General features: G+C 37.2%; 1 protein-coding gene across 1 annotated transcript in view; it reads right to left on the reverse strand.

The window, feature by feature from the left end:
* Window positions 1-23,889, reverse strand: part of LOC143623782 (strigolactone esterase D14-like) — a 293,982-nt gene extending 270,093 nt beyond the window's left edge. The window contains exon 1 of the mRNA XM_077094622.1: window positions 23,886-23,889. The gene's annotated coding sequence lies outside the window, so the exon portion shown is untranslated. The remainder of the gene's footprint in view (window positions 1-23,885) is intronic.
* Window positions 23,890-26,817: the final 2,928 nt, after the last annotated feature.

The following is a 26,817-nucleotide window of genomic DNA, read 5'->3' on the forward strand; positions in this document are numbered from 1 at the left end:
ATATGTTACGCCCCGACATGTTCCGCCTTTGGTCGGGGTGTGACACTGTATATAGGATATGCCGGTGGAATCGAATAAGCTTTGAGTAAAAGAAGGAAAGGGATACTTGTAGCTGATCAGGAAGGGAGTCGCCGGAAAACACACCCAGAACTTGGAATATACATCGCAGCGGATGCTGGATTCGTAAGGTCGGAATAGGGTTTTCGGAGGGAACAGCGAGCGGAAGTCATCGATCTCGGGATCCGTGAGTTTGCAAATTTCGGCAGACGGGTTGGCTAAGAGGCATTAGGGTTCCATTTCTGACAACTCGGAGTCATCAGAGGTTTGTCGGAAGGTTTAGAGGGAGACGGAGAAGAAGAAGATGAAGTAGTAGACATTGTTAAAGAAAATAAAGAAAAGAGTAGGAAGGATACCTGATGCGTCGGCTGAAGAAGATGAAGCAGTAGATATTGTTAAAGAAAATAAAGAAAAGAGTAGGAAGGATACCTGATGTGTTGGCTGAAGGTATGGTTATAATCAAAGATATAGGGCGGCATATATAGACGGTTATTACTAACTCGGGGGCTAAATGGTAAATATTTCTGGCAAAACCGTCCCATCTATCAGTTTTCGCAGTAAATTTTTATTTCAAAATGACAGCTGTGTTCCACTATCACCCGCCATTTTGGGGGCAATTGTTAGGGCATGAATTTTATGCTGAGGATCCTTAATTCTTAGCTATCTTATGGATAGATTATCCTTGACATGTGTATCAGGTTATAAAGGATCAACGATCCTCGGTATTATTTGTTTACTAATGATTGCGTTTAGTATGGTGGTGTGTTAGACAGGTATAACAATTTTAAGGCGTGCTTGCATCAATTATCCTCATGGAGTATTTTCTAGCTGGAGTATGGATCCAGGATCCTTATTGAACATAGCTAGTAATGGACGATTTCGTGTGAAGATTGATGTTTAAATATCAACAACGGCTCTTAGACTTGTTCTTCCACTTATTTCGCTACTGGACTTATATGGCACGTGGTCAAAGTGATGGGAGTGGCTAGTGGAGGACTTGCGGATTATTAGGAGTTATTTTTAATTGTATTTTCTTTATAATTATCGAGTTATGATCGCTTAGTTTTCACTTGTACTCTCACGCACTCTAGAGCATAAGCAATTATTCTCTATACTCACTAGTTTACTTTGTAACATCGATCATAAACTCCACAACACTTGTAACCACCTTTTACCATTAATAAACTTGACGGTGATAGTTTTCACCGTCCGAGGGTTTTTGTGCCTGAGATTATTATAATCATGTACCATCTGACCAAAGATTACCTTGTTAATCTTTGATCGAAGCAATTCGACCAAAGATTACCTTGCTAGTTTTTGACCGATGTAAGATTATCATAATCAAGGGTTTTTTCCCTCGTGCTCAAATCATTGTGTTCACCAATAGTTAGGTTATACATTCACTTTTATCGTGTTAGCACTATGCCTCACTTGACAGATTTGGATACATTACCTTAGCTGATTTTTATTCAAAACAGGCCGCCATTCTGATATTGGCTAGGTTTCTGAGTTCTTCAACAGTATCCAAGTCTTCAAGAAGAATTTCATCATTGGCTTCAGGATCACGGATGCTTGTTCTGGCTGTAAGAACCACCATCTCTGTAGGGATTACTGCTTCTGACCCAAACACCAATGAGAAGGGTGTTTGGCCTGTTGCATTCTTAGGTGTTGTCCTGTCAGCCCAAAGAACATAAGGCAGCTCTTCAACCCACTTGCCTTTCTTGGATCCTTGTTTCTTCTACAAGTTGTTGATGATTATCTTGTTGCTTGATTCTACTTGGCCATTAGCTTGAGGATAAATTGGAGTTGAAGTAATCATCTTGATGCCCCAACTGTCACAAAAGTTAGTGCTTTTTTTCCCGATAAACTGGGAACCATTGTCACAAATAATTTCTGAAGGAATGCCAAATCTGGTAATAATATTTCTTTTAATGAAGGATATCACCTCTTTTTCACGGACTTGAACAAAAGATTCTGTTTCTATCCATTTTGAAAAGTAGTCAGTCATTGCAAGCATGAATACTTTTCCTCCTGGTGCCTTAGGTAGCTTGCCCACAATATCCATACCCCATTTCATGAAGGGCCATGACGAGGATATCGGATACATAGGTTCTGAGGATGTTTGCATATCTTTGACATGCATCACACTTCTTTGAATATTCCATGGCGTCTCTCTTCATGGTTGGCCAATAGTATGTTCTCAGAATCCTTGAGAATAGAGCTCTACCTCCAGTGTGATTACCTCAATCACCTTCGTGAAAGTCTTTGAGCACCTCTTGAATTTCTGGATCCCCGATACACCTCAAGTATGGACCTGCAAGAGATTTCCTATATAGCACATCATATAATAAAATGTATTGTGATACCTTGAGTTTGAAAGATTTAGGATTCCCCGTGGCTGGAATCTCTCCAGTTGGAATGTATTTTTTAATTGGGAGGATCTAGGATCCTTGGTTGTTTGAGGATGAAGGATCCCAAAGTACAATTTGTTTGTCAGTTGTTATCTTTCCAACTTCTTGTTCTCCTATTGCTGGCGAGAGTATATGAATGATTGGGATCTTCGTGTCTTCTGGAATCTTCAAAGATGAGGCTTAATTTGCCAAGGCATCTGCCCCAGCATTCTCTTCCCTTGGTACCTGTACAATGCTAAATAATTCAAAGGATTTTGCTAATTCCTTCACAACATCTAGATATTTAATTACTTTTTCCCCTTTAAAAGCATATGAGCTATTAAAGTGGTTAGCAATCAACAATGAATCTATATATACTTGAAGATACCTGATCCTCATGCACTTAGCCAATTGTAAACCTGCGATCAGAGCTTCATACTCTGCCTCTTTTTTCGTTGCTTGGAATTCATAGGCTATAGACTGGGGTAATATGTCCCCCTATGGCGATTTCAGTAGGATATCTAATCCTGTTCCTCTTACGTTGGATTCTCCATCTGTGATGAGGATCCAAGGATCATTGGTTTCTTCTAGTTGTTGGACTTCTAAATCAGCTTCCTTTTGCATGTCACTGCTGAAATCAGCCACAAAGTCTGCTAATGCTTGCAATTTGATGGCTGTTCTAGGCTCATACTGAATATCATATGCACTCAGCTTCACAACCCACTTGGCCATTCTTCCTTACAACTCTGGTTTTCTAAGCACATTCTTAACAGGATAATTATTTCTCAAAATAATAGTATGTGTTTCAAAGTAATGTCTCAATTTAGTAGAAGCCATAATCAAAGTAAGGATTAATTTTTCTAAATGAGAATACCTGGCTTCTGCATCTAAAAGACTTTTACTTACGTAATAAACGGGATGTTGTTCACCTTAATGATCCTTCACAAGGACAACACTTACAGCATTTCCTGAGACAGCTAGGTATAGGTATAAGGATTCTCCATCCACAGGCTTCATCAAAGCTGGTGCTGAGGATAAGTTAAGGCTTTAAGTGCAGCCTCATGCTTCTCTGTCCACTCAAACTTCTTGTTTTTCCTAAGAATGTCGTAGAAATCTTTGTACTTCTCGGAGGATCTGGAAATGAATCTGTTAAGAGCAGCTATTCTTCCTGTCAATCTCTGGACATCCTTAGCATTCACAGGGGATTTCAAGTTCATGATGGCTTCGATTTGCTCGGGGCTTGCTTCTATTCCTCTTTTAGTCACCATGTATCCTAGAAACTTTCCAGCCTTAACACCAAAATGGCATTTTGACGGATTCAGTTTCACCATGTTATACTGGTCGAGGATATTGAATGCTTCTTCAAGATCTCTGAGGTGATCCTCAGCTCTCTTTGACTTCACCACCATGTCGTGTATGTAGACCTCCATAGTCTTGCCTAACTGATCCTTGAACATCATGTTGACTAATCTTTGATATGTTGCCCCTGCATTTCTTAGTCCGAATGGCATAGCAATATAACAATATATGCCGGTGGGAGTCATGAATGTTGTATCCTTTTGATCAAATGGTTCCATCTGAATTTGTTGAAATCCAGAGGAAGCATCCATAAAGGTGAGCATCTCATGTCTTGCCATTGTATCCACCATGGAATCTATATGTGGTAATGGGAAAGGATCCTTGGGGCATGCCTTGTTTAAATCAGTAAAATCGGCACACACCCTCCACTTTCCATTCTTTTTAGAAACAACAACCACATTAGCTAACCATCAAGGATATTTAACCTCTCTGATCATACCGGCCTTAAGAAGTTTTTCAACTTCTTCTTGTATGATCTTGTTCCTCTCAGGAGCGAATTTCCTTCGCTTCTGATGGACGGGTTTAATAGACAAACAAGGCCTAGTTTGTGAGTAATTACCTCCTTAGAAATACCTGTCACGTCTGAATGTTTGAAGGCAAACGTAGACTTTCTTCGTTTTAGGAAGGATATTATATCCACTCGATTTTACTAGGGATACTGGATCCTAGGAACACCTTCACATCTGGATCCTCGGGATCCAAGGACACCTCCTTTATGTCTTTTTCCCGAGCTTCCAGCACGTCTCAAGGATATTGCTGTGGTTGCTATGCTATCGTCTGTTTAGCTGCTGGCTTCATTGATGAAGAATAGTAGTTCTTGGCTTCGACTTGGTCACCATCTATCCTTACTACTCCCCAAGGAGTTGGTAGTTTGATGCATTGATGGTAATTAGAGGCCACTACCTTCATCCCATGCAGCCAAGGCCTGCCTAAAATAACATTGCAACAAGAAAGGTTATCTATAACATATAATTTTTGGTAAGAATTTAACCCTTCGATGTATATTGGGAGTTTGATGTCCCCCAGTGTCTTCTTGGTCTCGCCACTGAAGCCGACTAATAACAACGTAATAATCAAACCGTCATGATGGGGATCCTGGATGCTTGATTTGTCTTTTTCATCGAAGAAGATCCTTTTGTCTGTTGTCAAGGTGGTGGATATAACCGGTCGTTCCCCGTTATCCCACTTGGTCTCCTTGGTTAGTCTCTTAGCTGCGGAGACATGAAGTTCCATATATGTCTGATCCTCCGGAGATGGAGTTGATCACTTGAGCATCTGGTAGGGGCGGTGTTGCCTTTTGAGGAACATTATCAGGATCCTGGATCCTGGACTTTTTCCTTCCCAAGAGCTCCTTAAAGTGGCCCTTGCTCAGGAGCTATCCAATTTCTCTCCTTAAAGCAATGCAATCGTCCGTCATGTGGCCAAAATCTTCGTGGAAGGCACACCATTTGGACTTGTCTCTGAAAGTTGTCGACTTCTCGTTCTTTCGGGGACACCTTGCTTTCTCCCCTAGATCCTTCATGGCACAAATAAAGCCATGTGTATCTACGGAGAAGCAATATTCTGAGATGCTGGGGTAATCCTCATCGTTATCTCCTTCTTCAACAGCTCGAACGCTTTGACTGTTGAACTTAGAGTACGGCTTCGAAATGTTGTTTCTGTATGAGGATCCTTTATTCTTGTCAGGGGATTCTTGCTTCGTTTGAGACCCTAACCGTTCCTGGATCTTTTTGTCATACTCCACCCGTATGAACCTTAGTGCTCTGTTTCTTACTTCATCCAAAGACCTGCAAGGAGTCATCACAAGATCATCATAAAAGGGGGAGCCCTTCTGAATTCCTATCTTGAATTCTTCAATAGCAGTAGCTATGTCAAGGTTGGGGATTTCCAGGGCTTCCCTGCCAAACCTTGTAACAAAATCCCTAAGAGATTCATCACTGGGTTGGATAACGCGGTATAAATCACTGGTTAACCTCTCAAATTTCCTGCTACAGGAAAATTGACTGTTGAATAAGTTAACTAAGTGTGAGAAAGAAGTAACAGAAAAGGGAGGAAGACTTAACAGCCATTTTAAAGCAGATCCTAATAGTGTGGCTCCAAAGCCTTTGCATAGACAAGCCTCCTTTTGTCTCTCAGGAATCGGGTTGATCTCCATCCTTTCTCTGTATTGAGCTACGTGCACTTCAGGATTAGTGGTCTCGCCATACACTTTCATGTTGGGGGTTTGAAAGCATTTAGGGATCTCTGCGTCACAGATTGGTGGAGCAAATCTGGATAATTTGTGACTTCCCTCCGGTATCTCTAGAATTGGACGGATCACGCCCGGTACACTGGATATCATATCCTTGAGTTTCTGCAGTTCCTTAGCCATAGATTGGTTGATACCTGCGTCCTGCATGGAACCATGGTTAGCATTTAAGGATATAGGATTATACGTGTTACCTCTTTGTTGTGTAAAGGTCGGCATTCCAGAAGAGTGGTTGAGGTAAGAAGCGTATGCTACAGGAGTTGGTCCACCAGAAGCTATGGTCTGCATGGGGATGATATCTCCTTCATGGACCTCAGAGGACCGTTGATGTTGAATCCCCGAGGATCCTTGATCTTGGAAGAATGATCCTTGATTATGGAAAAAGGATCCAAGTGGTTGAGGATCCTTGAGCCAGCTGACCCATGGACCCTGGTTGAAGGATGGATGATCCTTGCTGAAAAGTTGAGGATCCTTGAGCTAGCTGACCCATCGACCCCGGTTGAAGGATAGATGATCCTTGCGCATGTTGAGCCAAGGATTCTGGAGTAATGAAATCAGCATCCTAGGCACTAGAGGAGTCTGATCCTCTGCCGGCCTCTTAGTCCTCTTGAGATCTTCTATCTCTCGAAGAATCCTTTGGTTAGTCTTGTTCTGCTGCTCCATGTAAGCCTTAACCTGCGAAAATATAGAGGAATCATCATTGTTAGTACTAACTACCGAAGTGGCAGCAGTAGTTTTCGAGCTCTGGAAGACTGGTAGTTATGTCTTGTTTCCAGCAGCAGTAGCCCTTGGTGCTCCCTTCAATGGAGGAGGCATTGGTGGCAAAGTTCTTGAGGAGAGAGGAGCCGAAGATGGCATGGTTGATGAAGCAGAGGTTGATTGAGAGGCCATTGAAAGTGTTATGGGTATGAAAAGGTGAAAATTGATAGGGTATTTTCTGGATTATAGCACCAATTGCCCCACGGTGGGCGCCAAATTGTTTTGGTAAAAAATCTGTTAAGGATCCAGTAACCAAATCTGTTATGTGAGGTTTAGTGCTAAGGTAACAAAAGTGAATATATGAATGAATTACGGGTGAACACTGTGATTTGTTGCGAGGAAAAACCCTTTAATCTTATTCGGATTAAAGGAAAAAAACCCCCGGGTGATGACAACTTGTCGATCACCACTCTATTAATGTCAAAAAGGGTTACTATAGGTGGAGCTGATGATTAATGATTACAAATGATGCTAAGTGTGTGTGAGATTATAGAGGACTATTGAGCTAAGCTTTACAGTTGTTAACTAATGAGTGCATATGTGTGTGTTTCTAACGTTGATCGCATCTTAATATAAAGAAAAGAAATTAACAAACTAACAACTAGGTCCTAATAATCCGCCACTTCTCCACTCTTCTTCCATCGTGCCTTTTGACCACGTGCCACAGAAGTCTAGTAGCGAAATAAGTGGTAGATTAAGTCTAGGAGTCGTTGTGGTTATTAAACATCAGTCTTCATACGACAATCTTCCATCAATAGCAATATTGACTCAGGATCCTGAATCCAGACTCAGCTAGAGAATACTTCAGAAGGATACTTAATCCAAGCTCGTCACCAAGAATAATGTAACCTCAGCAGTTAATTATTTGTGACTCAACAAATAATAGTACATATTTCTTCAGTACATGAAACAAAATGATAAATACATATTACGTAATAACCTGAAACGTAAAACACATTAATGAATACATATAACACAATGGCCTCAAACATAAGACACAATGGTAAATACACATAACACAATGACTTGAAACATAAAATACATTGGAATCTACATATTACACAATGACTTGAACGTAATACAAAATGAACATAATACCATTTTTCTCAACATAAGTGAATGTAAAGCACAATGACTAAAACACAATGATAAGTAGAAAAACAAATGCTGAGCATAAAGACACAATGACGAACAAAAAGACACAATGATGTAATCTTTATTTTAATTTTTATCTTTAATATGTGTACCAATTGAAAAACACAATGACCAAAATTTATAACACAATGCATTAAAAAACTCAATTAAAAAACACAATGGACAACCAAATAAAAACCCACTAACTTTTTTTTATTTTATATAACAATATGATATTCATATTAATGATTAAAAAACTCTTGTTATTATGGTAAAAAAATTCTAAATAAAGTGAAAAAGTTATAGACGTTTTAAAATAATTGAGGAATTGACATGTGCTTTGCATGTGAAGAGAGAGAGAGAGAGAGTGAGAGAGAGAGTCATTATAAGTGGGTTATCACCTTTATGTTCTTCCCATCAATTTTTATTTTTAAATTAATTTTCATCATTTAAATTTAAGATCAACGGATTATATTCTTTCTTACCCTTCTCATTTTTTTTGTACTTTGTATTTTAACATTACCCTTTTAAATTATGATAAGAGAAATGAAAATAAAATTACATATATATTTTACCGTGATAACTACAATTTTTTTTTGTGTTGTGACATCAAGCGCTTGTCTAAACGTTACGATATTAAATTGTAAATTGACAACCTAACAAGTGAGTAGGTTTGTGTGATAATGATGTTTCTTTTTCTTTTTTTCCCCTCAAAAGATGCTAAAAATGCTTTTAACCGGACTTGCCAGAATATGTATGTATAATTATTGTTCCACGACAAAAATACACGAATCAACGTCTATTGTGGGTCTAATAGTTCGGAAAACTCGTGGAGTAAAATTCAACATTTAAGAAAATATCATAGTGAACAAACTCGATGTAACACTCCAAGTAGCAAGCTCGGGAGATATTAAGGAGCATATTTTCTTCCGTTGTGGGTTTCGAGGGCGTTCACAAATTTTGATATCTTGGTTTGGTGGAAAGGAAAGGAAACACGATTTCTGGTCATAACAACGATAGCTTGAGATTTACTAACCATCCAAGTTTTTATGTTAGCTTCAGAATCATCTATTATACTAGTGGCATGGTTTTATAAGTTAGAATAACTGGGGTTGCTCCAACGGAAATGGAAATATGCATTTGCCATATTAACGCAGCGAAACGTACTCAAAACCATACAACTCTCAATGGCGAGCAACCATTTGAAGAACATATGCACAATTTAGAGGTATCATGCGAACAATCTCTCCACTAAAAAACAATGAACTCATACGACCAATAGATACACATGGGAAACTATGAAGAATCAACAATACAGAAGGCGTTTAGACGAGTCGATGACGACTACTCCCCCCCCAAATGCTGACACCGAAATCCCCAAAAATGGTTCCTGTAACGAAAATACCCGGTACGATACCAAAGGCAAAGTTTTGGTAAAATATCATATCGATACCATACAAAAATTGGTGGGTACCAAATTGGACTTGGCGAAGCCTGATTAAGTATCAGTGTCAGTTGCCTATACCATTTGCTCGTCTTTAGTTTATGCACCTTTGAGGGGAAGAGGGACAAAGACAAGCCCTTATTAACATGGAATTAAAATATTATATATGATGTGTTCGACTTGCATTACTAGTTTGTGAATCTAATAAAATTATTTCGTTTTTTTGGCTTCTCCTCGAAAATTCTCCATCTATGAATAATCAATTAGGATTGCGATTTTTTTTCCAGTGATCGCGTGAACACTGATAATGTTCTTCATTAAGATTTCATTTTATAAAGCAAGGCTCTAATAGCTAGGGATGAGATATTTTCCCGAATACCAGCTACATAGATTTACTAATTTTAGGTACGGATACTTTCGGGTATATGTACAGTTGTAGGTGCGTGTATTACAGGTACTGGGTACCCATTATATTATATGTAGGGGTTTTTGTTGGGACCTCCAAAACTCATACCTCTAACTGTGTTTTTCATTTGGATATCCTCAAGGCTTCAAGTAGGCTTTTCATAACCATTGATAATCAAAATATTAAGTACTAACAATTCTAATCAAACCAATCAAACCCTAGTTCTCTTCTCTTATTCTTCTTCTTCTTCCAATAAATAAATAGTAACAACCACTATGAATGGATTTTATATTAGGAAAATTGGAAATAATAATCTATTTTTTGTATATTGGATAGTAATAATCTCACATTAAAAATCATTACCAACAGTCCAACCTTTCAACTATTTTTGTCCCAATGGACCTGATGCGGGAACGGAAGCATTCAAATGGCTCATGACACTTTCGTTAATCAAAGACCGATAATCTGAACCATAGGTTCCAAGAACAAAGTTATCTTCAACTTTAATTCAATCAAGAACCCCTAAACTAAAGACCAAACACCTTTATTTATAAATAAAAATAACATCTGGGCCGGGTCGACTTAATGGACCGGATTCTCCTGCATCATACTCTCCCTCTTTGAGAAAAACTCGTCCTCGAGTTATATCACTATGCATGCCTAGAGTATTGAATTTGATTCCACAATTAATGAGACCTACAACCTCCCCATTAACATGGTTTATTTTTGAGATTTTTTCACCGTCCTTATCATTATTCAAACTATTAAGTTCAATTTACCCATTAAATTCGTCAGTGTATGAGTTAATAGGACCACCACCACCATCATCATACACAAAAGTTTGATCACCTTCATCCCTATCTTCAATGTGAATAACGCTATATTCAAAATTCAAATTGTTTTGACTTACCAAAATACCTGACCGACCTTCCTTGTTCCTCGGGTTTTGACCATCAACCACAACCGATCCTACGCCACCCACAGCCACCCTATAACCACACGTAGAAACCACATCGTCTGTAATATTAATTACAACACCATTATTGGCCGATGCACCCCTTAGTATTTCATCAAAAAAGGGGCATATGTTTTCGCGTATTCCGTCATCTTCCAATCCAAATATTCACCATACATCCAAGAATACCAATCCTCGTCCTGGTAATCATCATACATGGGCAAAGAATTATAGATAGTATCGCCACTGGGAGGATCGGTTAACTCGTCCACGACGAATGTTTCTGGTTCCGTTTCCTTCCAAGCTGATGATGATTCAAGATCTCAGATCCTTTGTTGGATCCGCATGATCTACTGTTGTATTTCCAGATCTTGGACTCGCTTCCGGAGCCGTTTGATCATCTTAAGATCCCGTGGGTCAGAATAGACTCCACCGCTTCCTCGATCGGCGAATCTGCGAGTAGGACGTCGATCTTCTTCCCGAGCACACGAATTGAAAACACTCTTGCCGTTGCCTCTGTCGGCGAATCGACGAACATACAAGTATTTACCTCCACGTCTCACCATTTGAGAACCAAAAGCTTTGATACCAAATGTTGCGGGAACGGAAGCATTCAAATAGCTCTTGACACTTTCGTTAATCAAAGACCGATAATCTGAACCATAGGTTCCAAGAACAAAGTTCTCTTCAATTAAAATTCAATCAAAAAACCCCTAAACTAAAGACCAAACACCTTTCTTTATAAATAAAAATAACATCTAGGCCGGGTCGACTTAATGCACCGGATGCTCCTGCATCAGGACCTCTGTTAAAAAACACTTAACGTCGTTAAGTTTTTTTTCCAAGTTTCAAACCAATGTTTAAGGGGTTTTGATCGGAAGAAGGATGCGATGTATCGGTATGTTAAAGATACAATAACTAGGTAACACACTGAATCGTTGCGTCAAACTTATGGTGTGGTCATTAAAAGAATTAATTCATCAACGCTCAAATATAACAAACTGACATTTAAAAAAACCAATCCCACCATTGTTGATGACGCACTAACAATAGTTTGGTCGGTTGCGCCAAATAAAAAAAAACATGAGCGTTGCGACCGCGAACCAACGCGAATTCGGAATTTATAGAAGGTGATGTCATTTAACAAACAAAAAGGCATGTTATGGTCACGAACTAACGTGAATTCGAGCCAAAATACAAAAAACCTATATAAAACAACAAAAATGTGATGGAAAAAAAAACCGCTTTCCAACCACGAACCGACGCGAATTCGGCCGGTATCGACGATGTAGTAATAATACTATACAAAATGGTGTATAAGTCAGGTGCGCCAAGTGAAACAATAGGCTTCATACCATACTAAACCACCAAATTTTTATAATACAATATAATATAGATAAAGGACTTGAACAGTGGTATCAGAGCAATTGATCTTGTTAAGGACTTGAATAGTCTGATACAGTGTGTAAACACTTCCCCCTACACTGGCCTTTTTATAGACCATGAGTGAATAAACAATAGGAGGCATAAGGAACTATTGACTGCCCATTTATGACTGTTGATGGAGGGATGCAACTTCTTGGCCTTCTAAAATACACTACACAATATTATATTTTATCCTCGAGGATGTTATATCTATAGTCCATTGGTGGGGAGTGAGAAACCACTGTATCAGGGTGAAAGTGTTTTTCTTTTCTTTAGGCATTTTACCACATTGACAATCGACTATGTAAGAGAAAAGTTTCCTGGAATTGAAGGATATAATAATTGTGTAGGATTCAAAGAGATACCAAAAAAGACATAACGCTTCTCTTGGCAAGCTAAAGAGGTCTTTGCTATGAAAGATGTTCATGAATGGATAATCTGGGTGGAACATGATTCCTTTCATGAATGGGTCATGCTTTTTCAGAGTGTCGTGAGGAAAGTTTTGTAGCTTAGTAGAGATCGCTCCTGTAAAGTGTGATTATCAATCACTTCTATGATTTCTTCAGGAATGTTTTTGTTTTTGTGTTCTTGGTTAAGTGGGTTTAGGGAACTGGACAAACCTGGGTTATTCATCATGAATAATGCTGGTAGGATGTGAAGGTGTTTGTGTGTTGATGCTGGGTCATTTGAGACTCCTTGTATTTATAGTACTTTGGTTTGTATAACGTTGGTCTTGACAGAAATCTGCAAGAATATTATCTTTCCCTTTGATGTGTTTAACAATATACGTCCATTGAGTGACCCAATTCTCCCATCGTAATAATTTCATCTTTGGGAAAGCTGACATGTCCATCTCTATTAGAAAGTTGTGTCCAATCAAGTGGAACTGGAATTTCTTGATTCCTTTCTTAACTGTTAAGATTTCTTTGTACGTGGAGTGATAATGCTTTTCTGATTTTTTGAACGTGCCACTTTTGTAACCACATATTTGTAACATTTGTTAATTTTCAAACCCGACCCGTTTTTGTTTTCAATGTGATTTTAAACATTTATAATCAATGAAACGTTGGATGTCTATGTTTTAATCATGTTATTGGTCATTGATACTAAAGTTATACTTTTTACCATGCTAACATATTCGCAAGTTTTGATGAATCAAAAATTGTTACCCCACATCGTTACCTATACTACATATTTAAAGCGGTTGGAAACTCGTATAACCTAACTCGAAATTTGGAGTCCCTAATAAGTTGTGTATATGTATTTTGCCTATACATAATATTTACTATATATAAAAGGAATCCCAAGGACCTCTTAATATTTAAGAGATCCAACCTATAATGAAACTTGTACAACTTCCAATGCTTATAATTTCAAATTTTTGAGGGCATTTTGGTATTTACACAACATTCACTAACCGTAATGTTTCATTTTCATTTTATACTTACAATAATTACTCTTCTATAGTTACAATAATTACCCTTAAACTTTATATAATTTTGGTAATATTTAAGAATAGTTACATATTTAACCCCTCATCTTTAACCAAAAAAGTGACAAATTGATTTATTTGTTTGTTTTTGTCTAAATCCTTCAATATAATTTCTCTTTTTAAAAACCTAACCTACCATTACGACGTGCTTATTTTTGTTGACGTTTTGATATAAATATTTTTCAAAATGAATGTGTAGATTATAATGTACAAGTCAATGAAGCATTAAAGTACAACTTAGATATGCAACTATATAAATCTATTTTCATTCTCATCCTATATTTACAATGATTACCCTTAAACTTTAGATAACTTTTGTAATATCAAAAAATTGTTACTCATTTAACCCCTCATCTTTATCCAAAAATATAACATATTTATTTATTTACTTTGTTTCCCTTCATATCTTTAAATACATTATGTTTTTGAGCAACCAAACCTAAAATTACGATGTGCTTCTTTTTGTCAATGTTTAGATATAAGAAAAGTTCAAAATCGAAGTGTAGATTATAATTTACAAGTCAATAAAACCTAAAAGTACAAGTTAGATATGAAACTATAAACCTATAAAATGTTTAAACGCATACAAAATCAAAAGAAAAAAAAAATCAACTCCAACTAATATCATTTTGGATATGAGTTGCAATTCTTTTGGTGGTATATGGGTGTCTGGAAACCCACGACTCGCCCGAAGCTCGAAAAAAACTCACTCGAAAAAGCCCGATTAGAAATCGAGCCGAGCTGGCTCATTTTGTAATTGAGCGTTTCGAGCTTGAGTCAGGGATGGCTCGGCTCGATAGCTCGATTAATTTGCTCTTGTAAAGTATTTAGTTTATATATCAAAGATTTCAATATCAAAATGTTTCGGCGCATTTGGCTTGCTACTTCTCAACACTGGTTCACGCAATACCGTTTCCCTTCCCGAGTTCGAAACATGCTTCTCCCATATTATTTTTCATGTTTCCTTGGCACCCCCCATCAATAGGCTCTCAAATGTACTTTTTAACCTCTAAACCTGATGTGGGCCTAAGTGTTGAAGAGCGGGCAATTATGTTTTTGGAGGCCCAAGATCGCGCTACAAAAGGTGGCCCACGAAAACGGGCATAACTTGGCCACGAAGTTCCGTTTCAGGCCCATTACCAGTCAGATCGAAGCTTGAGACGAGGAGCACGTTATAGAAAATAGCCTACTGCGGTTTGACCCCTGTCCGAAGCCCAAAAACGCCTTCTAAATAAAGTTATGGGCCTTTTTATGTTTTTTCAGCACTTTTTATGTTTTTGTTTTTGGGTTTGTGTTTGGCCCATGACCCTTTTTAGGCCCATTTCGTATTAGATACTTTATTTATATGCTGGTTATGTAATTTGGAGAGACATACTTGAATTTTATTAATAATCATTTTTCTCATCATTTTCCCTTGACCTTTGGGTGGGATTTGGGGGTTTTGGAAGTTCATCACGGGTATTCACTGAATCAACGTGATTCGATCTTAATTTCCGTTTTACCGCTGCATCAAAACCTTTTCGTCCTTGCATAGTATCTATAAATAATGTTCATAACAATTAATTCAAAGTAAGATATTATGGCTAAGTTCAAATTAATGAAAAAGCCAAAAACAACTCAAAAGAAAAGAGTTCGAGCCATTTCGAGTTGAGCCGAGCTGGCTTGATTTATGAATGAGCCAAGATCAAACTCCCATGTTCATCATGCTTAAAGCTTTGAGCTTGGGCCGAGCTAGCTTAACATGCATTTGAGTCAAACTCGAGCTTCGCCTAGATTGGCTCAGCTCGTTTACAGCCCTATAAACATGTATCAACCGAACCAATTAAACAATTAACGTAATAAACTTTTGTAAAATATTACACGATTAAAAAACTAATATACGTATAAGTACTGTACACTATATCACGAGAGAATTGATATACTTAAATAAACAAGTATCCCACTGCAAATTGTATCGCACGAGTTTCATATGAGTAAGTTATAACTCATAAGTGTGTTTCTTTCATTTTATAACACAATAAACTGTTACATGGACCTTTAAACATGTAACTAGCCTAAGTACTATATCTAATTAATTATTGTAGCAAATGTTCCTTCCCATATCTTAAAAACACAATATAATCCAACCCAAAACTCCCCCAAAACCGTTCACCCACCCCCTTTCCCCTTCTCCAAGTTTTACAACTTTTTCAAAAACAAACTTTCCTAAGTTAGCCCCTCCAAATCTTGTTTTTTATAGGAGCTTATCATCCCCTTGTTTTCTTTTGTACCATTATTATTTTTCTTTGAAATTCAAAGAAGAATTTATCTTCTCCTCTCTCCCTCTCTCATCTCCATCTTTTTCATTTTTCTTATTGTTACTATTTTGTCAAAAAAAAAACAAGGTAATCAAGTTGTTGTGTAACACTAGTTGTACTATCTTTAAGGTTTCTTTTATTCTTGTTCATATTTTCTATTTACATGGTTGAAAAGCCATCACATATTCATGTCAATAATCCCACATAATCTATACACCATGGTGTGTGTTGGGGAGGAGACAAAGAACTAAATATTGGAAGATGATCTTCAACGGTCACACCTTTACAAAGTTCTTACATTCCTTGTAACTTTATGTTTTAATTTGATTTTATTTGATACAATAACCATAAGGGGTTTATGATACATATTATTTGTATTATGTATTCATCACCCCATCAATGGCTTATAATTTATTTCCATCAAAAACTGTTTCAAAATGTAAAGGACATTACTAATTGTAATGATTCATAATTGATATAATTCTTTGCCAAGAAAGGTTGAGCCATAACTTTGTCATAACAAGTTGAAATTGTGTAAGACCAAATCCTATGACTACATTTATTGAGTTTTGGTTCTAATAAAATTTTATTTGCATTTTAATTTATTTTTATGACTCCATAGTGGTCAAATTAAAATTAGTGCGCAGATCTGTAACCCTTTTCGAAGAATGATTGTTTTAGCCAATCTCGGGCCCGAATCTGACCAAACTTTCTAAATGAAAGTTATTACTAACACATTTATTTAGTTTACTTGGGTTTTTTATAATTTTTGGGAATTGTTCATATTTATTAATAATTTATCTATGCTGTAACAGCAAGCTGTCCGAGTTATGTTATCATCTTTCTTTTCCTTTTTCAAGTACAAGTTATCATATCCTCATACCATTATAATCCTTAGTTAATTATTCATCAAACACAAACTAAAACTAGTCTTATTACTTTAATTTAGAGCTTACACGTTAGGACATTCACACGCTTAACCAAGATCTTAATCTTTCAATTCACCAAATTCAATGTGAGTTTACATACCCCTTTTTCCATCTTTTATATTATGGGAGTAGCATATATACCTTATTCAATTTTACTCATGATTTATTTCCCCATATATTCAAAACAAAATTCAATATATGTTTATGTGTGATAATTGCATGCTCTATGATGATGCTCTATGTGCTTAAATGTTTAGTTTTTGTTTAGTGGTTGGTATATCTCATCCTCATCTAGTATGATCATACAATTACCAAGTACATTGATTTTGTATCAATAGGAACGAGTCCACATACATATATTTAGTTGTTTACATTTTCATAGGAATTGTAATGCTCAACATTAACATATGAATTGTGGTTTATCTCTCTCTTTATATATATATATATCAACTAAAATTTATGTATTCTCACCAACATTCATGTTGACACACTCTATTTTTTTACATGCTACAGGTACAAGTAATTTACTTTGTTCAAGATCGAAGAAATGGATTTTACCTTATGATATTATTCTAAATACAAAAGCATGATGCAATTGTTTCTTATTATTGAATTTGTGTACTTGTTTAATGTTAATAATAATATTAAATAATTATTGTCGCTTTAATTAGTGTCTTTTGAGCTACTGTCCAGTTAATACGTTACGCCCTGGCATGTTCCGCCGCCTTTGGTCGGGGTGTGACAATATTGTCCTGAAACCTTTATCATCTTCTACAAGCAAGACTGTTGTCCAATACTCATCACTAGTGTCTGTCTGCAAGATTCGTTTATCTGTATGTGCGGGAATCTTTAAAGGAGGCATCTTGTCAGCAAGCTCCTTTATTCGCCTGGCAGCTTGTGTATAGCTTTCGGTCCAAGTGGGAGGATTTTTTTAGCATGGGGAACAAATGAGTTGTATGAACAGACAACTTAGGCAGAAAATCTGCCATATAATTGACTAATCCAAGGAACTGTTGGGTTTCTTTTTGTGACGTCAGTTTATCTGGAAACTGGTGGAGTTCTTTAGCAATGTGTGGCTGAGGCTGATACTTGTCGTCAGAAATTTTCATGCCAAGAAATATAATGAAACAACCTCCATTTTCTTTTCTGATAGCATAATCCCATACTGCTGGACAACCGAATGGAACTTTTTTAATAATTATGCATGAGCTTCTTCAGTCTCTGAGAACAGAAGGATGTCGTCAATATAAACAAATATATTACTGAGGATTGGTTCAATAATGCGTATCATTGCCTTTCTGAAGACATATGGATTTTTAGTCCGAACGACATTACTTTCCACTGGTGATGATGATTTAGAATGCAGAATGTTGTATTTGGTCTATCTTTGTTGATCCCTTATAGAAGCCAGCTTTGATATCAAATTTAGAAATAACTTTTGTATTTACTAACGACCGAAACAACACCTTCTTTTGTGTGAGTTGGAATTTATCGTTTTCTAGGAAGTGATTTAGTGGCTAATAATTGATAACCTATCTTAGCTTCCCTCTAACTTGCTCTGATACCACTGTCCAAGTGATTATGCTGACTTTGATCGGATCTCTAACGTCAGAACAATTGATCTTGTTAAGGACTTGAACAGTCTGATACAACGTGTAAACACTTCCTCTGAGTCGATAGATAATTTGTTCGTGAGTGGTAAGACGACGTTATAGAGAAAAGAAGTCATTGTAAGTCTCTAGTTTAGTAAGAATTGGGAAACCCAAAAAGTTTTAGGTCACGTTAAAACTCATATATGAACCACAAGTCTAGTCTGCCCCGTTCCATGGAGATGATTCTAAAATCCCTATCACCAGTATGCCCTTAGTTAACCCCTATAGTGTCATCACTAAACCCCAAAATTCTATTACAAAAAGAGTCAAGAAAATAATTAGTCCAAATCCCAACCCAGGTGTCAATGAGTATGTACAAACTTCCAAGTTTGATTCATACAAGATTCCAACCACAACCTATGAACACCTAGTAACCCTATCCATTCCCCAAGATCTTCCCAAGGATCTGCCAAGCAAAAGGCTTCACCCATATCCACTTTGGTGCGATAATATTAGCCCTGACCTTCCACGATAAAAAAGGTTTACCAGCGTTCTTCCGAACCGCCTTGGTCAATTCCTGATTTGTAGAATACCAACATGCTTGTATTGGTACTATCCAGACCACGTTGAATGCCAGAAATGTGTTTGTCACCTTCTACCAAACTTCAACATGCCTCTCAATGATCCATCACTATTAACCGCCCTAAAAGCTTGTATTCATATTGGAGGTTCCCCGTAGGTTAACACCTTTCAAGCAACCTTCCACTAACAAATAGTGTACATGGTCCAAAGTCACTCTTTGGACATCATGGTTCCCAGGCATGATAACTCAGGTGACGCGTTATTCATCGACATTAATTCCAACGCCGTTCCAACCTGTACGTATGTTTCTAAGAAGCTATACAGGGAAGAGCTACTCAAGCTCCTTTCAGAAAAGTGGATAACTAATTATGAACAAATTCACCAGGCTCCGGTCCAGACAACGACAGCTCCAGATTTCATCTAAAACCAGGATGTTCTAGTCGAAGTCAAGTTCAAGAAGTAAGATAGACGAGATGTCTTCTCAACTATGTATATGATGCAGCCTGTAATAACCCCACCCAAGACAGAACATTTCCCGTATTGCATATGCAACTGTCAGTCGTGATTAGAAGAAGCAGACAAGGTTAACTATGGTGAAGACATTCCTAAGAAGAAGAAAGGATACCACAAGTCTCTAAAGAAGAGATACGAAGCAAGAGATCCAAACGTTGGTCTTCTCGGTGAACCATTGGGCAAATTTGATTACTATGTCTTTTATGGTGATTCACCATCACAGCCAAAGCCTAATCCAGCCAAACCTCCATCACCCGAAACCCCTCATAAGCCAAAAGGAATGTTTGTCATCACACATATCTCATCCACTTCGTCCCCACAATTCCAAATTGAGTTCCCGACCTTAACCTCGTTTGAAGATCCTATCCAAAAACCAAACATAATTTGAAAGTTCAAACTTCCAATACCATGAATCCCACAGGTTCCTCAAGTCAAATTACTGCTGCAGATGCTACCCTAAAGTGGCAAAGTTAGAATGTTGTTGCTCAAAACAACATTCTTAAAACTATCCTAGCTCAGTAGAACAGGTTCAGTCAAGCCTAAGAAAGCTTGGTAGGAAGAATGCAGACTCTTGAAATTATCATTTATGAAGTTCGAACCAAGATACTTGGACTTCGTAATGAATTACTCCAGATATTCCATGCAAGCCCTGGCCCGCAAACACCGAGCAACCTAGTACAAAGGAAGCCAAGATGAAGATCCTTAAAGTACAACTTGTAGATCTTGAAAGGCAATCCAAGCAACAGAGAACTTCAACCATGATTAACGATCCATGGAAGCTACCAAGTGCCCTGTTAGTCAGAACAACCTTTGATCCACAACCGCTACCGGTACACCCGTTCTCATAAACATCACCATAAATGAATCTCTAGTCAAATAAGCAAGCCTAGATCATATCAAGAGCAAGAAAGTCATCCTCAAACCGCAGTGCATCCTCAAGCAGCATAGAACAGAGACCATCCATAAGTGGTCCTATGAAAGATAAGTAGGTTAGAGATGACATCATGATGATGGCTTATCCGAATTCCTAGTCTATGGTCCAACACTCCAACATATCGACAATCATTACCGGTTAGTGCTCCAATGATCAATCACTATGATGAAGAATCACATATTAGTTCTGAAGAACGGTCAGAAACTTATGAAAACGTAGCTCCAAATTTTGAATTTGAACACTTATTCATGACACATCCAAGACCAATGGAGCGAAAAAAATTTGATTACGATGTCGAAGACGCAGCATCTCGAACAGAGCCACATACCAACAAAAATGTATATTCCGGTCTTTGATGACATTCCACCATCGCAATAGTGAGAAAGATATGTCGAAATGTTAACGTGGTGCTCCGCCGAATAACAATATTAAAACATCGACATGGTCACCAAACGCTTCCTAACACAATGTTAAGGAATACTTCAAGATTGGTTCCTAAGTCTTGGAGACTATTGGAAAATCCATATCCAATAATGCCAAATGATGTGTAGGTAGAAGAATGTGTTTTAAGTGTTTAATTTCGTGCATGCTAAGTGTTTTTATATATCGAACATGAGTACTTTGAGTGGTTTTATGATTACAGGTGCTCAGATCTTAAAGGAACTAACTTGGAGCACTTAGGATAGCAAGGAATTGAGTTATGGAAAAAAAAAGGAAGCAATTGGGGGTGTTCGGAAGTGATTCGTGCGCATCTAAAGTAAAACGGGCATACCCGGGCTAGAAAATGAGTTACAGAACCCATAATATATGAATTTTGGGTTTCTAGATGAGAAGAGTATGAAAATGATATAATGGAAGCAGTAAGGTTAGCCTACAGCCCGGTCTGACGGGAATGTGTTTTGGGCTTGTTTTCTTCCGAATATAAGTCCGGTTAAACCCTAAGTCGGTAATCCTTCATACCCTAGCCACCAAGGACGATTTTGGGGCCATTCTCCACCATCATAACACCTTCCAATCATAATAATCATCCATGTTATCATCATTGCAACAATTAATGAAGCTATTCCAGATTAAGATGCAAGGCTAAACCGTTCGTGACCATCTCTAGGAGTAGGGTTGTGTTTGTAAGCAAGACTTTTGGTATTTGATTTTTTTACATTAGAACTGGAGTTGATCAATTATTCGGTTGATTAACCTGTTATGTATGTTTATGCATTCATCAGTTTTTCATAATTGAATGTTTTATGCTTTTATCAGTTTATTGATATGTGATAATCAACTTTTAGGATTAAGTTCTTTGAGTCACTGACCCGTTTATCTTTAGCAATTAAATCACTTACAACTACCAAACCCTAAAACTGATAATCAATTAGGTTATTATTCATCGAAACCAATTGTTTGGATTAAGTTATGTCAATAAGTAATGTCAAATATCTAGTCATTTGATTTAGGTGTAATCAATCGAGTTTTCCAAATAGGTTTATTCAATTGGTCTAGTCTGCTTTACAACCTGAAACATGGAGTTGGTTATCTTTCTATCAATTTTTTTACAACCAAACAATATTTAAACCGCTTGACATCGTCTCTCCGCCTTAGAAAATTAGTTACTGAACAATAAACATAACTTGCACTATCCACTAATTCCATGTTGATTCGACACCTTACTTGCCCTTGATAGTAGAGGTGCTTTTATAAATGTTTTTGATTGACCTTTGGCATCGATCAAAATGGCACCGTTGCCGGGGAATCAACACAAAAGTGCTAGTTTAGTTTTAATTCTTTTTTGCCTTAGTTTAGTTTTTGCTTTTGCTTTTTATTTATATTTGTTTGATTTTATAGAGGGTATTTTTGTTTTTCATGTGTGTAGGTAACTCACAATGACAGGGAGTTGGGTCTATGACCCACATGAAGGATATGAGTTCGTGGAAGATCCTGATCCTTATCATTCATTTCTGTATCACGAACCACCTTAATACAATCCCCGAGAGTATAACGAGCAAAAAAATTATAATCAAAGGAACATCAACCAACAGGGTGCTAATAGACAATACCAGAATTATTCACCGCCTACACCTAACTATTAGGGATATAGTGAGTCAGATGAGTATGATAGTGATGGGCCCGAGACTGTAACGTTTGTGAGTTATAAAAAGAACGAAAAATATTATTGCAATGAACAAACCCAACCATTATACGAGGAATTTCCTCAATATTATAATCATGGAGGTATATGTCAAGGTAATTATCAGCATGACCAAGAAGATTCCGCAGGAAACAAAGAGGAGTTGATTAAGGATGTGATGGAGTTCTTGAAGCAAATGAAGACAGATCAAGAGACTCAGAAAAAATCAAGAGACTCAAAATACCGCTTTGCATCAAAGGTTGGATATTCAAGAAACGTCTAATGCTGCCCAAGATGGACTGATAAGTCAACTTTTAGAAGAGGTAGAACAAATTAAACAAGAAAGAGAGAAGTTGGCTAGTGGTATCATGGTTGATTAGGGAGTGATAGAAGAGGCTCTTGATCTTATAGAGAATGAATTTGAGGAGCTGGTTGTGGAGAATCATACCACACCAATTCCTCTAGTTACCAAAGAGTCAAAGAATGCATCAGTTGTGGTTGCTAATGGGAATGTTGATGAAGAAGGTCTAGAACTTTTGGAGTATATAGCTAAATGTGTGGACTGAGTTGAAGACAAGGTACCTTTCAACAATAGGAAGGTGGATGTGAAGGAGAGTGGGCAAATTATAATGAATGGGCCATATTGGTTCTGCTGTCGTGTCCACCACAAGAAAGAATGTATGGACACAACACCTCAACTACCGAGCATACGTGAGAAAGTCGGTAGGAAAATGCCCGGTTCGGCCCCGATCAATATTTGATGTTTCGAAGATAAGAAAGATTGTGTGGGTTCGACGTGTTCGCTACCGAGCATAGGTTGAAAATTCTGAAGGTAAATGGGCATTCACACCGACCCATAATTCTTTATTGAACATAAAGGAGAAAACAGAACCACGGCGTGTCAACTACTAAGCTTTTATAGAAACTCAGTTGGTAAAGGTTCTATTCGACCACAATAATCTCCAAATCAGGTAATGGTCCTGCTGAAGACCTTAACAAAAACTTAGCATTGACAGGGAGGCAACCGGGATTTTATTTCCAGTTTGTAATTTTGTTATATTTTGATTTTGTAATTGCTTAACTTTTTTATTTCAAGATTACCACTATAGCAAAAGATCAAGTGTGGGGAAGCCACAAGACTAGTTGAAGTTCAGAGTTTCCAGTAAGAGAGATAAATAGTGAGTGGATTATTAGGTTCTTTTTCTATGGTTAATTCAGGTATATGTATATTTTGTTGTACTTAAAACTGTGTGGGTGTAGTTTACTAGAAACCCTCACGAGACCTAACTCGTTTACCCGGGGCAGGGGGGGGGGGTTAAAGGGCTTGTTGCATACGCTAAATGCAATCGAGATTCCTATGAAAGTGAGTTAGGTCTTTTAACACGTTTACTAGTTTAACAAATTTAATTATGAAATTAATTTAATTCGGCTTGGTAATTATAATTAACGGTTTTGCAAATGGTTTAAAAGGCATATCCTAACAGTTGTGAGAAGCATGCTTCTACACGTGTGAGAGTTTGCTGCTTCTGTTGAGTGAGTTCAGGAGCCGGGTTGTTCAGAGGAAGCACAAGTATATTTGAGTGGCATATATTTCTTAAAAGGTGATTTCGTTTCATAATTCTTTTTGTTTTATTAGTTTTGTTGTTAATAGTGAAAATGTATAAATTGTTAGGACCATCACATTAAGCCCGATATTAAAATTTATAATCGGTCAATTTACACCCGTCCTCAATAATATATTTATATATTGCTAATTCTTTAAACATTGATGTTAGAGTTGTTTATAAGTTGTTCGTCGAGGATAGTACACAATGTACGTATTTCTCAGGCAGTTTTTTATATATTGATGTTAGTTTTATCAGTTAAAAAAAGGTTGGAAAATTAAAGAAAAACTCAAAAAGAGTCAATGTTTGAGTCAGTGTCGTTTGTATATAATAGTGAGTGAGTTTTTAGTTTATAGAATAAATTGGGTTTCATCCACCATAAGTCACTAAATAAATTCGCTTCCACACCCTAACCTAAGCCACATTAGAACCCTTAGTTATATTCTTTATGCAACCGGTGGGTAATGGGTGGAGATATGACTTAGTTTCAAGATTATTACAATGTGTTCATACATGGTATAGAGGGCAGAGAGATACTAGCACATTTTATGCTGGTCCAAATATTAAACCGAGAGGAGAGATGTTATATTATGAGGGGTATGAACATGTGTGTCTTAACCGGAAACAAAGTACACTCATTTTGGCGGTTCCAAAGTTTTCAAAAGTATCACTAAAGTATATGGTGGGTTATCAATCTTGAAAGTGTCAGTTCTTAGGAATTGGTTATAACCTTATACCTTAATAGTATTTATAATGATAATTGATGAACTATCGATCGAGGTGTATGTGTTGCATGAGAGTTTTCTTGAGGGCAAGCTAATGATAAGTGTGGGGATGTGATGTGTGGGTAAAAGAATGTGTTTTAAGTGTTTAATTTCGTGTATGTTAAGTGTTTTTATATATCGAACATGAGTTTTTTGAGTGGGTTTATGTTTACAGGTGCTCAGATCTTAAAGGAACTAATCTGGAGCACTTAGGATGCAAGAAATTGAGTTGTGGGCAAAAAGGCAGCAATCGGGGATGTTCGGAAGTGATTCATGCGCATCTAAAGTAAAACGGGCATATCCAGGGATAAAAAATGAGTTACCGAACCCATAATATATGAATTTTGGGTTTCTAGACGAGAAGGGTATGAAAATGTTATAATGGGAGCTGTAAGGAAGAGCTTAAGTACCGTAGTCTACGGCCCAGTGACCTAGCCATAGGCTATGGCCAGGTCTGACGGGAAGTCTGTTATGGGATTGTTTTCTTCCATATTTAAGTCCGGTTAAACCCTAAGTCGATAATCCTACATACCCTAGCCACCAAGGACGATTTTGGGCCGATTCTCCACCATCATAACACCTTCCAATCATCATAATCATCCATGTTATCATCATTGCAACAATTAATGAAGCTATTCAAGATCAAGATGCAAGGCTAAACCGTTTGTGACCATCTCTGGGAGTAGGGTTGTGTTTGTAAGCAAGACTTTTGGTATTTGATTTTTTTACATTAGAACTGGAGTTGATCAATTATTCGGTTGATTAACCTTTTATGTATGTTTATGCATTCATCAGTTTTTCATAATTGAATGTTTTGTGCTTTTATCAGTTTATTGATATGTGATAATCAACTTTTAGGATTAAGTTCTTTGAGTCACTGACCCGTTTATCTTTAGCAATTAAATCACTTACATTTACCAAACCCTAAAACTGATAATCAATTAGGTTATTATTCATCGAAACCAATTGTTTGGATTAAGTTGTCTCAATAAGTAATGTCAAATATCTAGTCTTTTGATTTAGGTATAATCAATCGAGTTTTCCAAATAGGTTTAATCAATTGGTCTAGTCTGCTTCACAACCTGAAACATGGAGTTGGTTATCTTTCTCTCAATTTTTTTACAACCAAACAATATTTAAACCGCTTGACATCGTTTCTCCGCCTTAGTTAATTAGTTACTGAACAATAAACATAACTTGCACTATCCACTGATTCCATGTGGATTCGACACCTTACTTGCCCTTGCTAGTAGAGGTACTTTTATAAATGTTTTTGATTGACCTTTGGCATCGATCAAAATGGCACCGTTGCCGGGGAATCAACGCGAAAGGTGCTAGTTTAGTTTTTATTCTTTTTTGCCTTAGTTTAGTTTTTCCTTTTGCTTTTTATTTTTATTTGTTTGATTTTATGCAGGGTATTTTTGTGTTTCATTTGTGTAGGTAACTCACAATGACAGGGAGTTGGGTCTTTGACCCACATGAAGGATATGAGTTCGTGGAAGATGCTGATCCTTATCATTCATATCCGTATCACGAACCACCTTCATACAATCCACGAAAGTATAACGAGCAAAATAATTATAATCTAAGGAACATTAACCAACAGGTTCATAATTGACAATACCAGAATTATTCACCGCCTTCACCTACTATCAGGGATATTGTGAGTTATAAAAAGGCGGAAAAATATTATTTCCATGAACAAACCCAATCATTATACGAGGAATTTCCTCAATATTATAATCATGGAGGTATATGTCAAGGTAATTATCAGCAAGATCAAGAAGATTCCACAGGAAACAAAGAGGAGT

This window comes from Bidens hawaiensis, unplaced genomic scaffold, assembly GCF_021521415.1.
Source record: "Bidens hawaiensis isolate Kalapana, Puna unplaced genomic scaffold, B.hawaiensis_p1.1 tig00003540_1, whole genome shotgun sequence".
NCBI classification, from domain to species: domain Eukaryota; kingdom Viridiplantae; phylum Streptophyta; class Magnoliopsida; order Asterales; family Asteraceae; genus Bidens; species Bidens hawaiensis.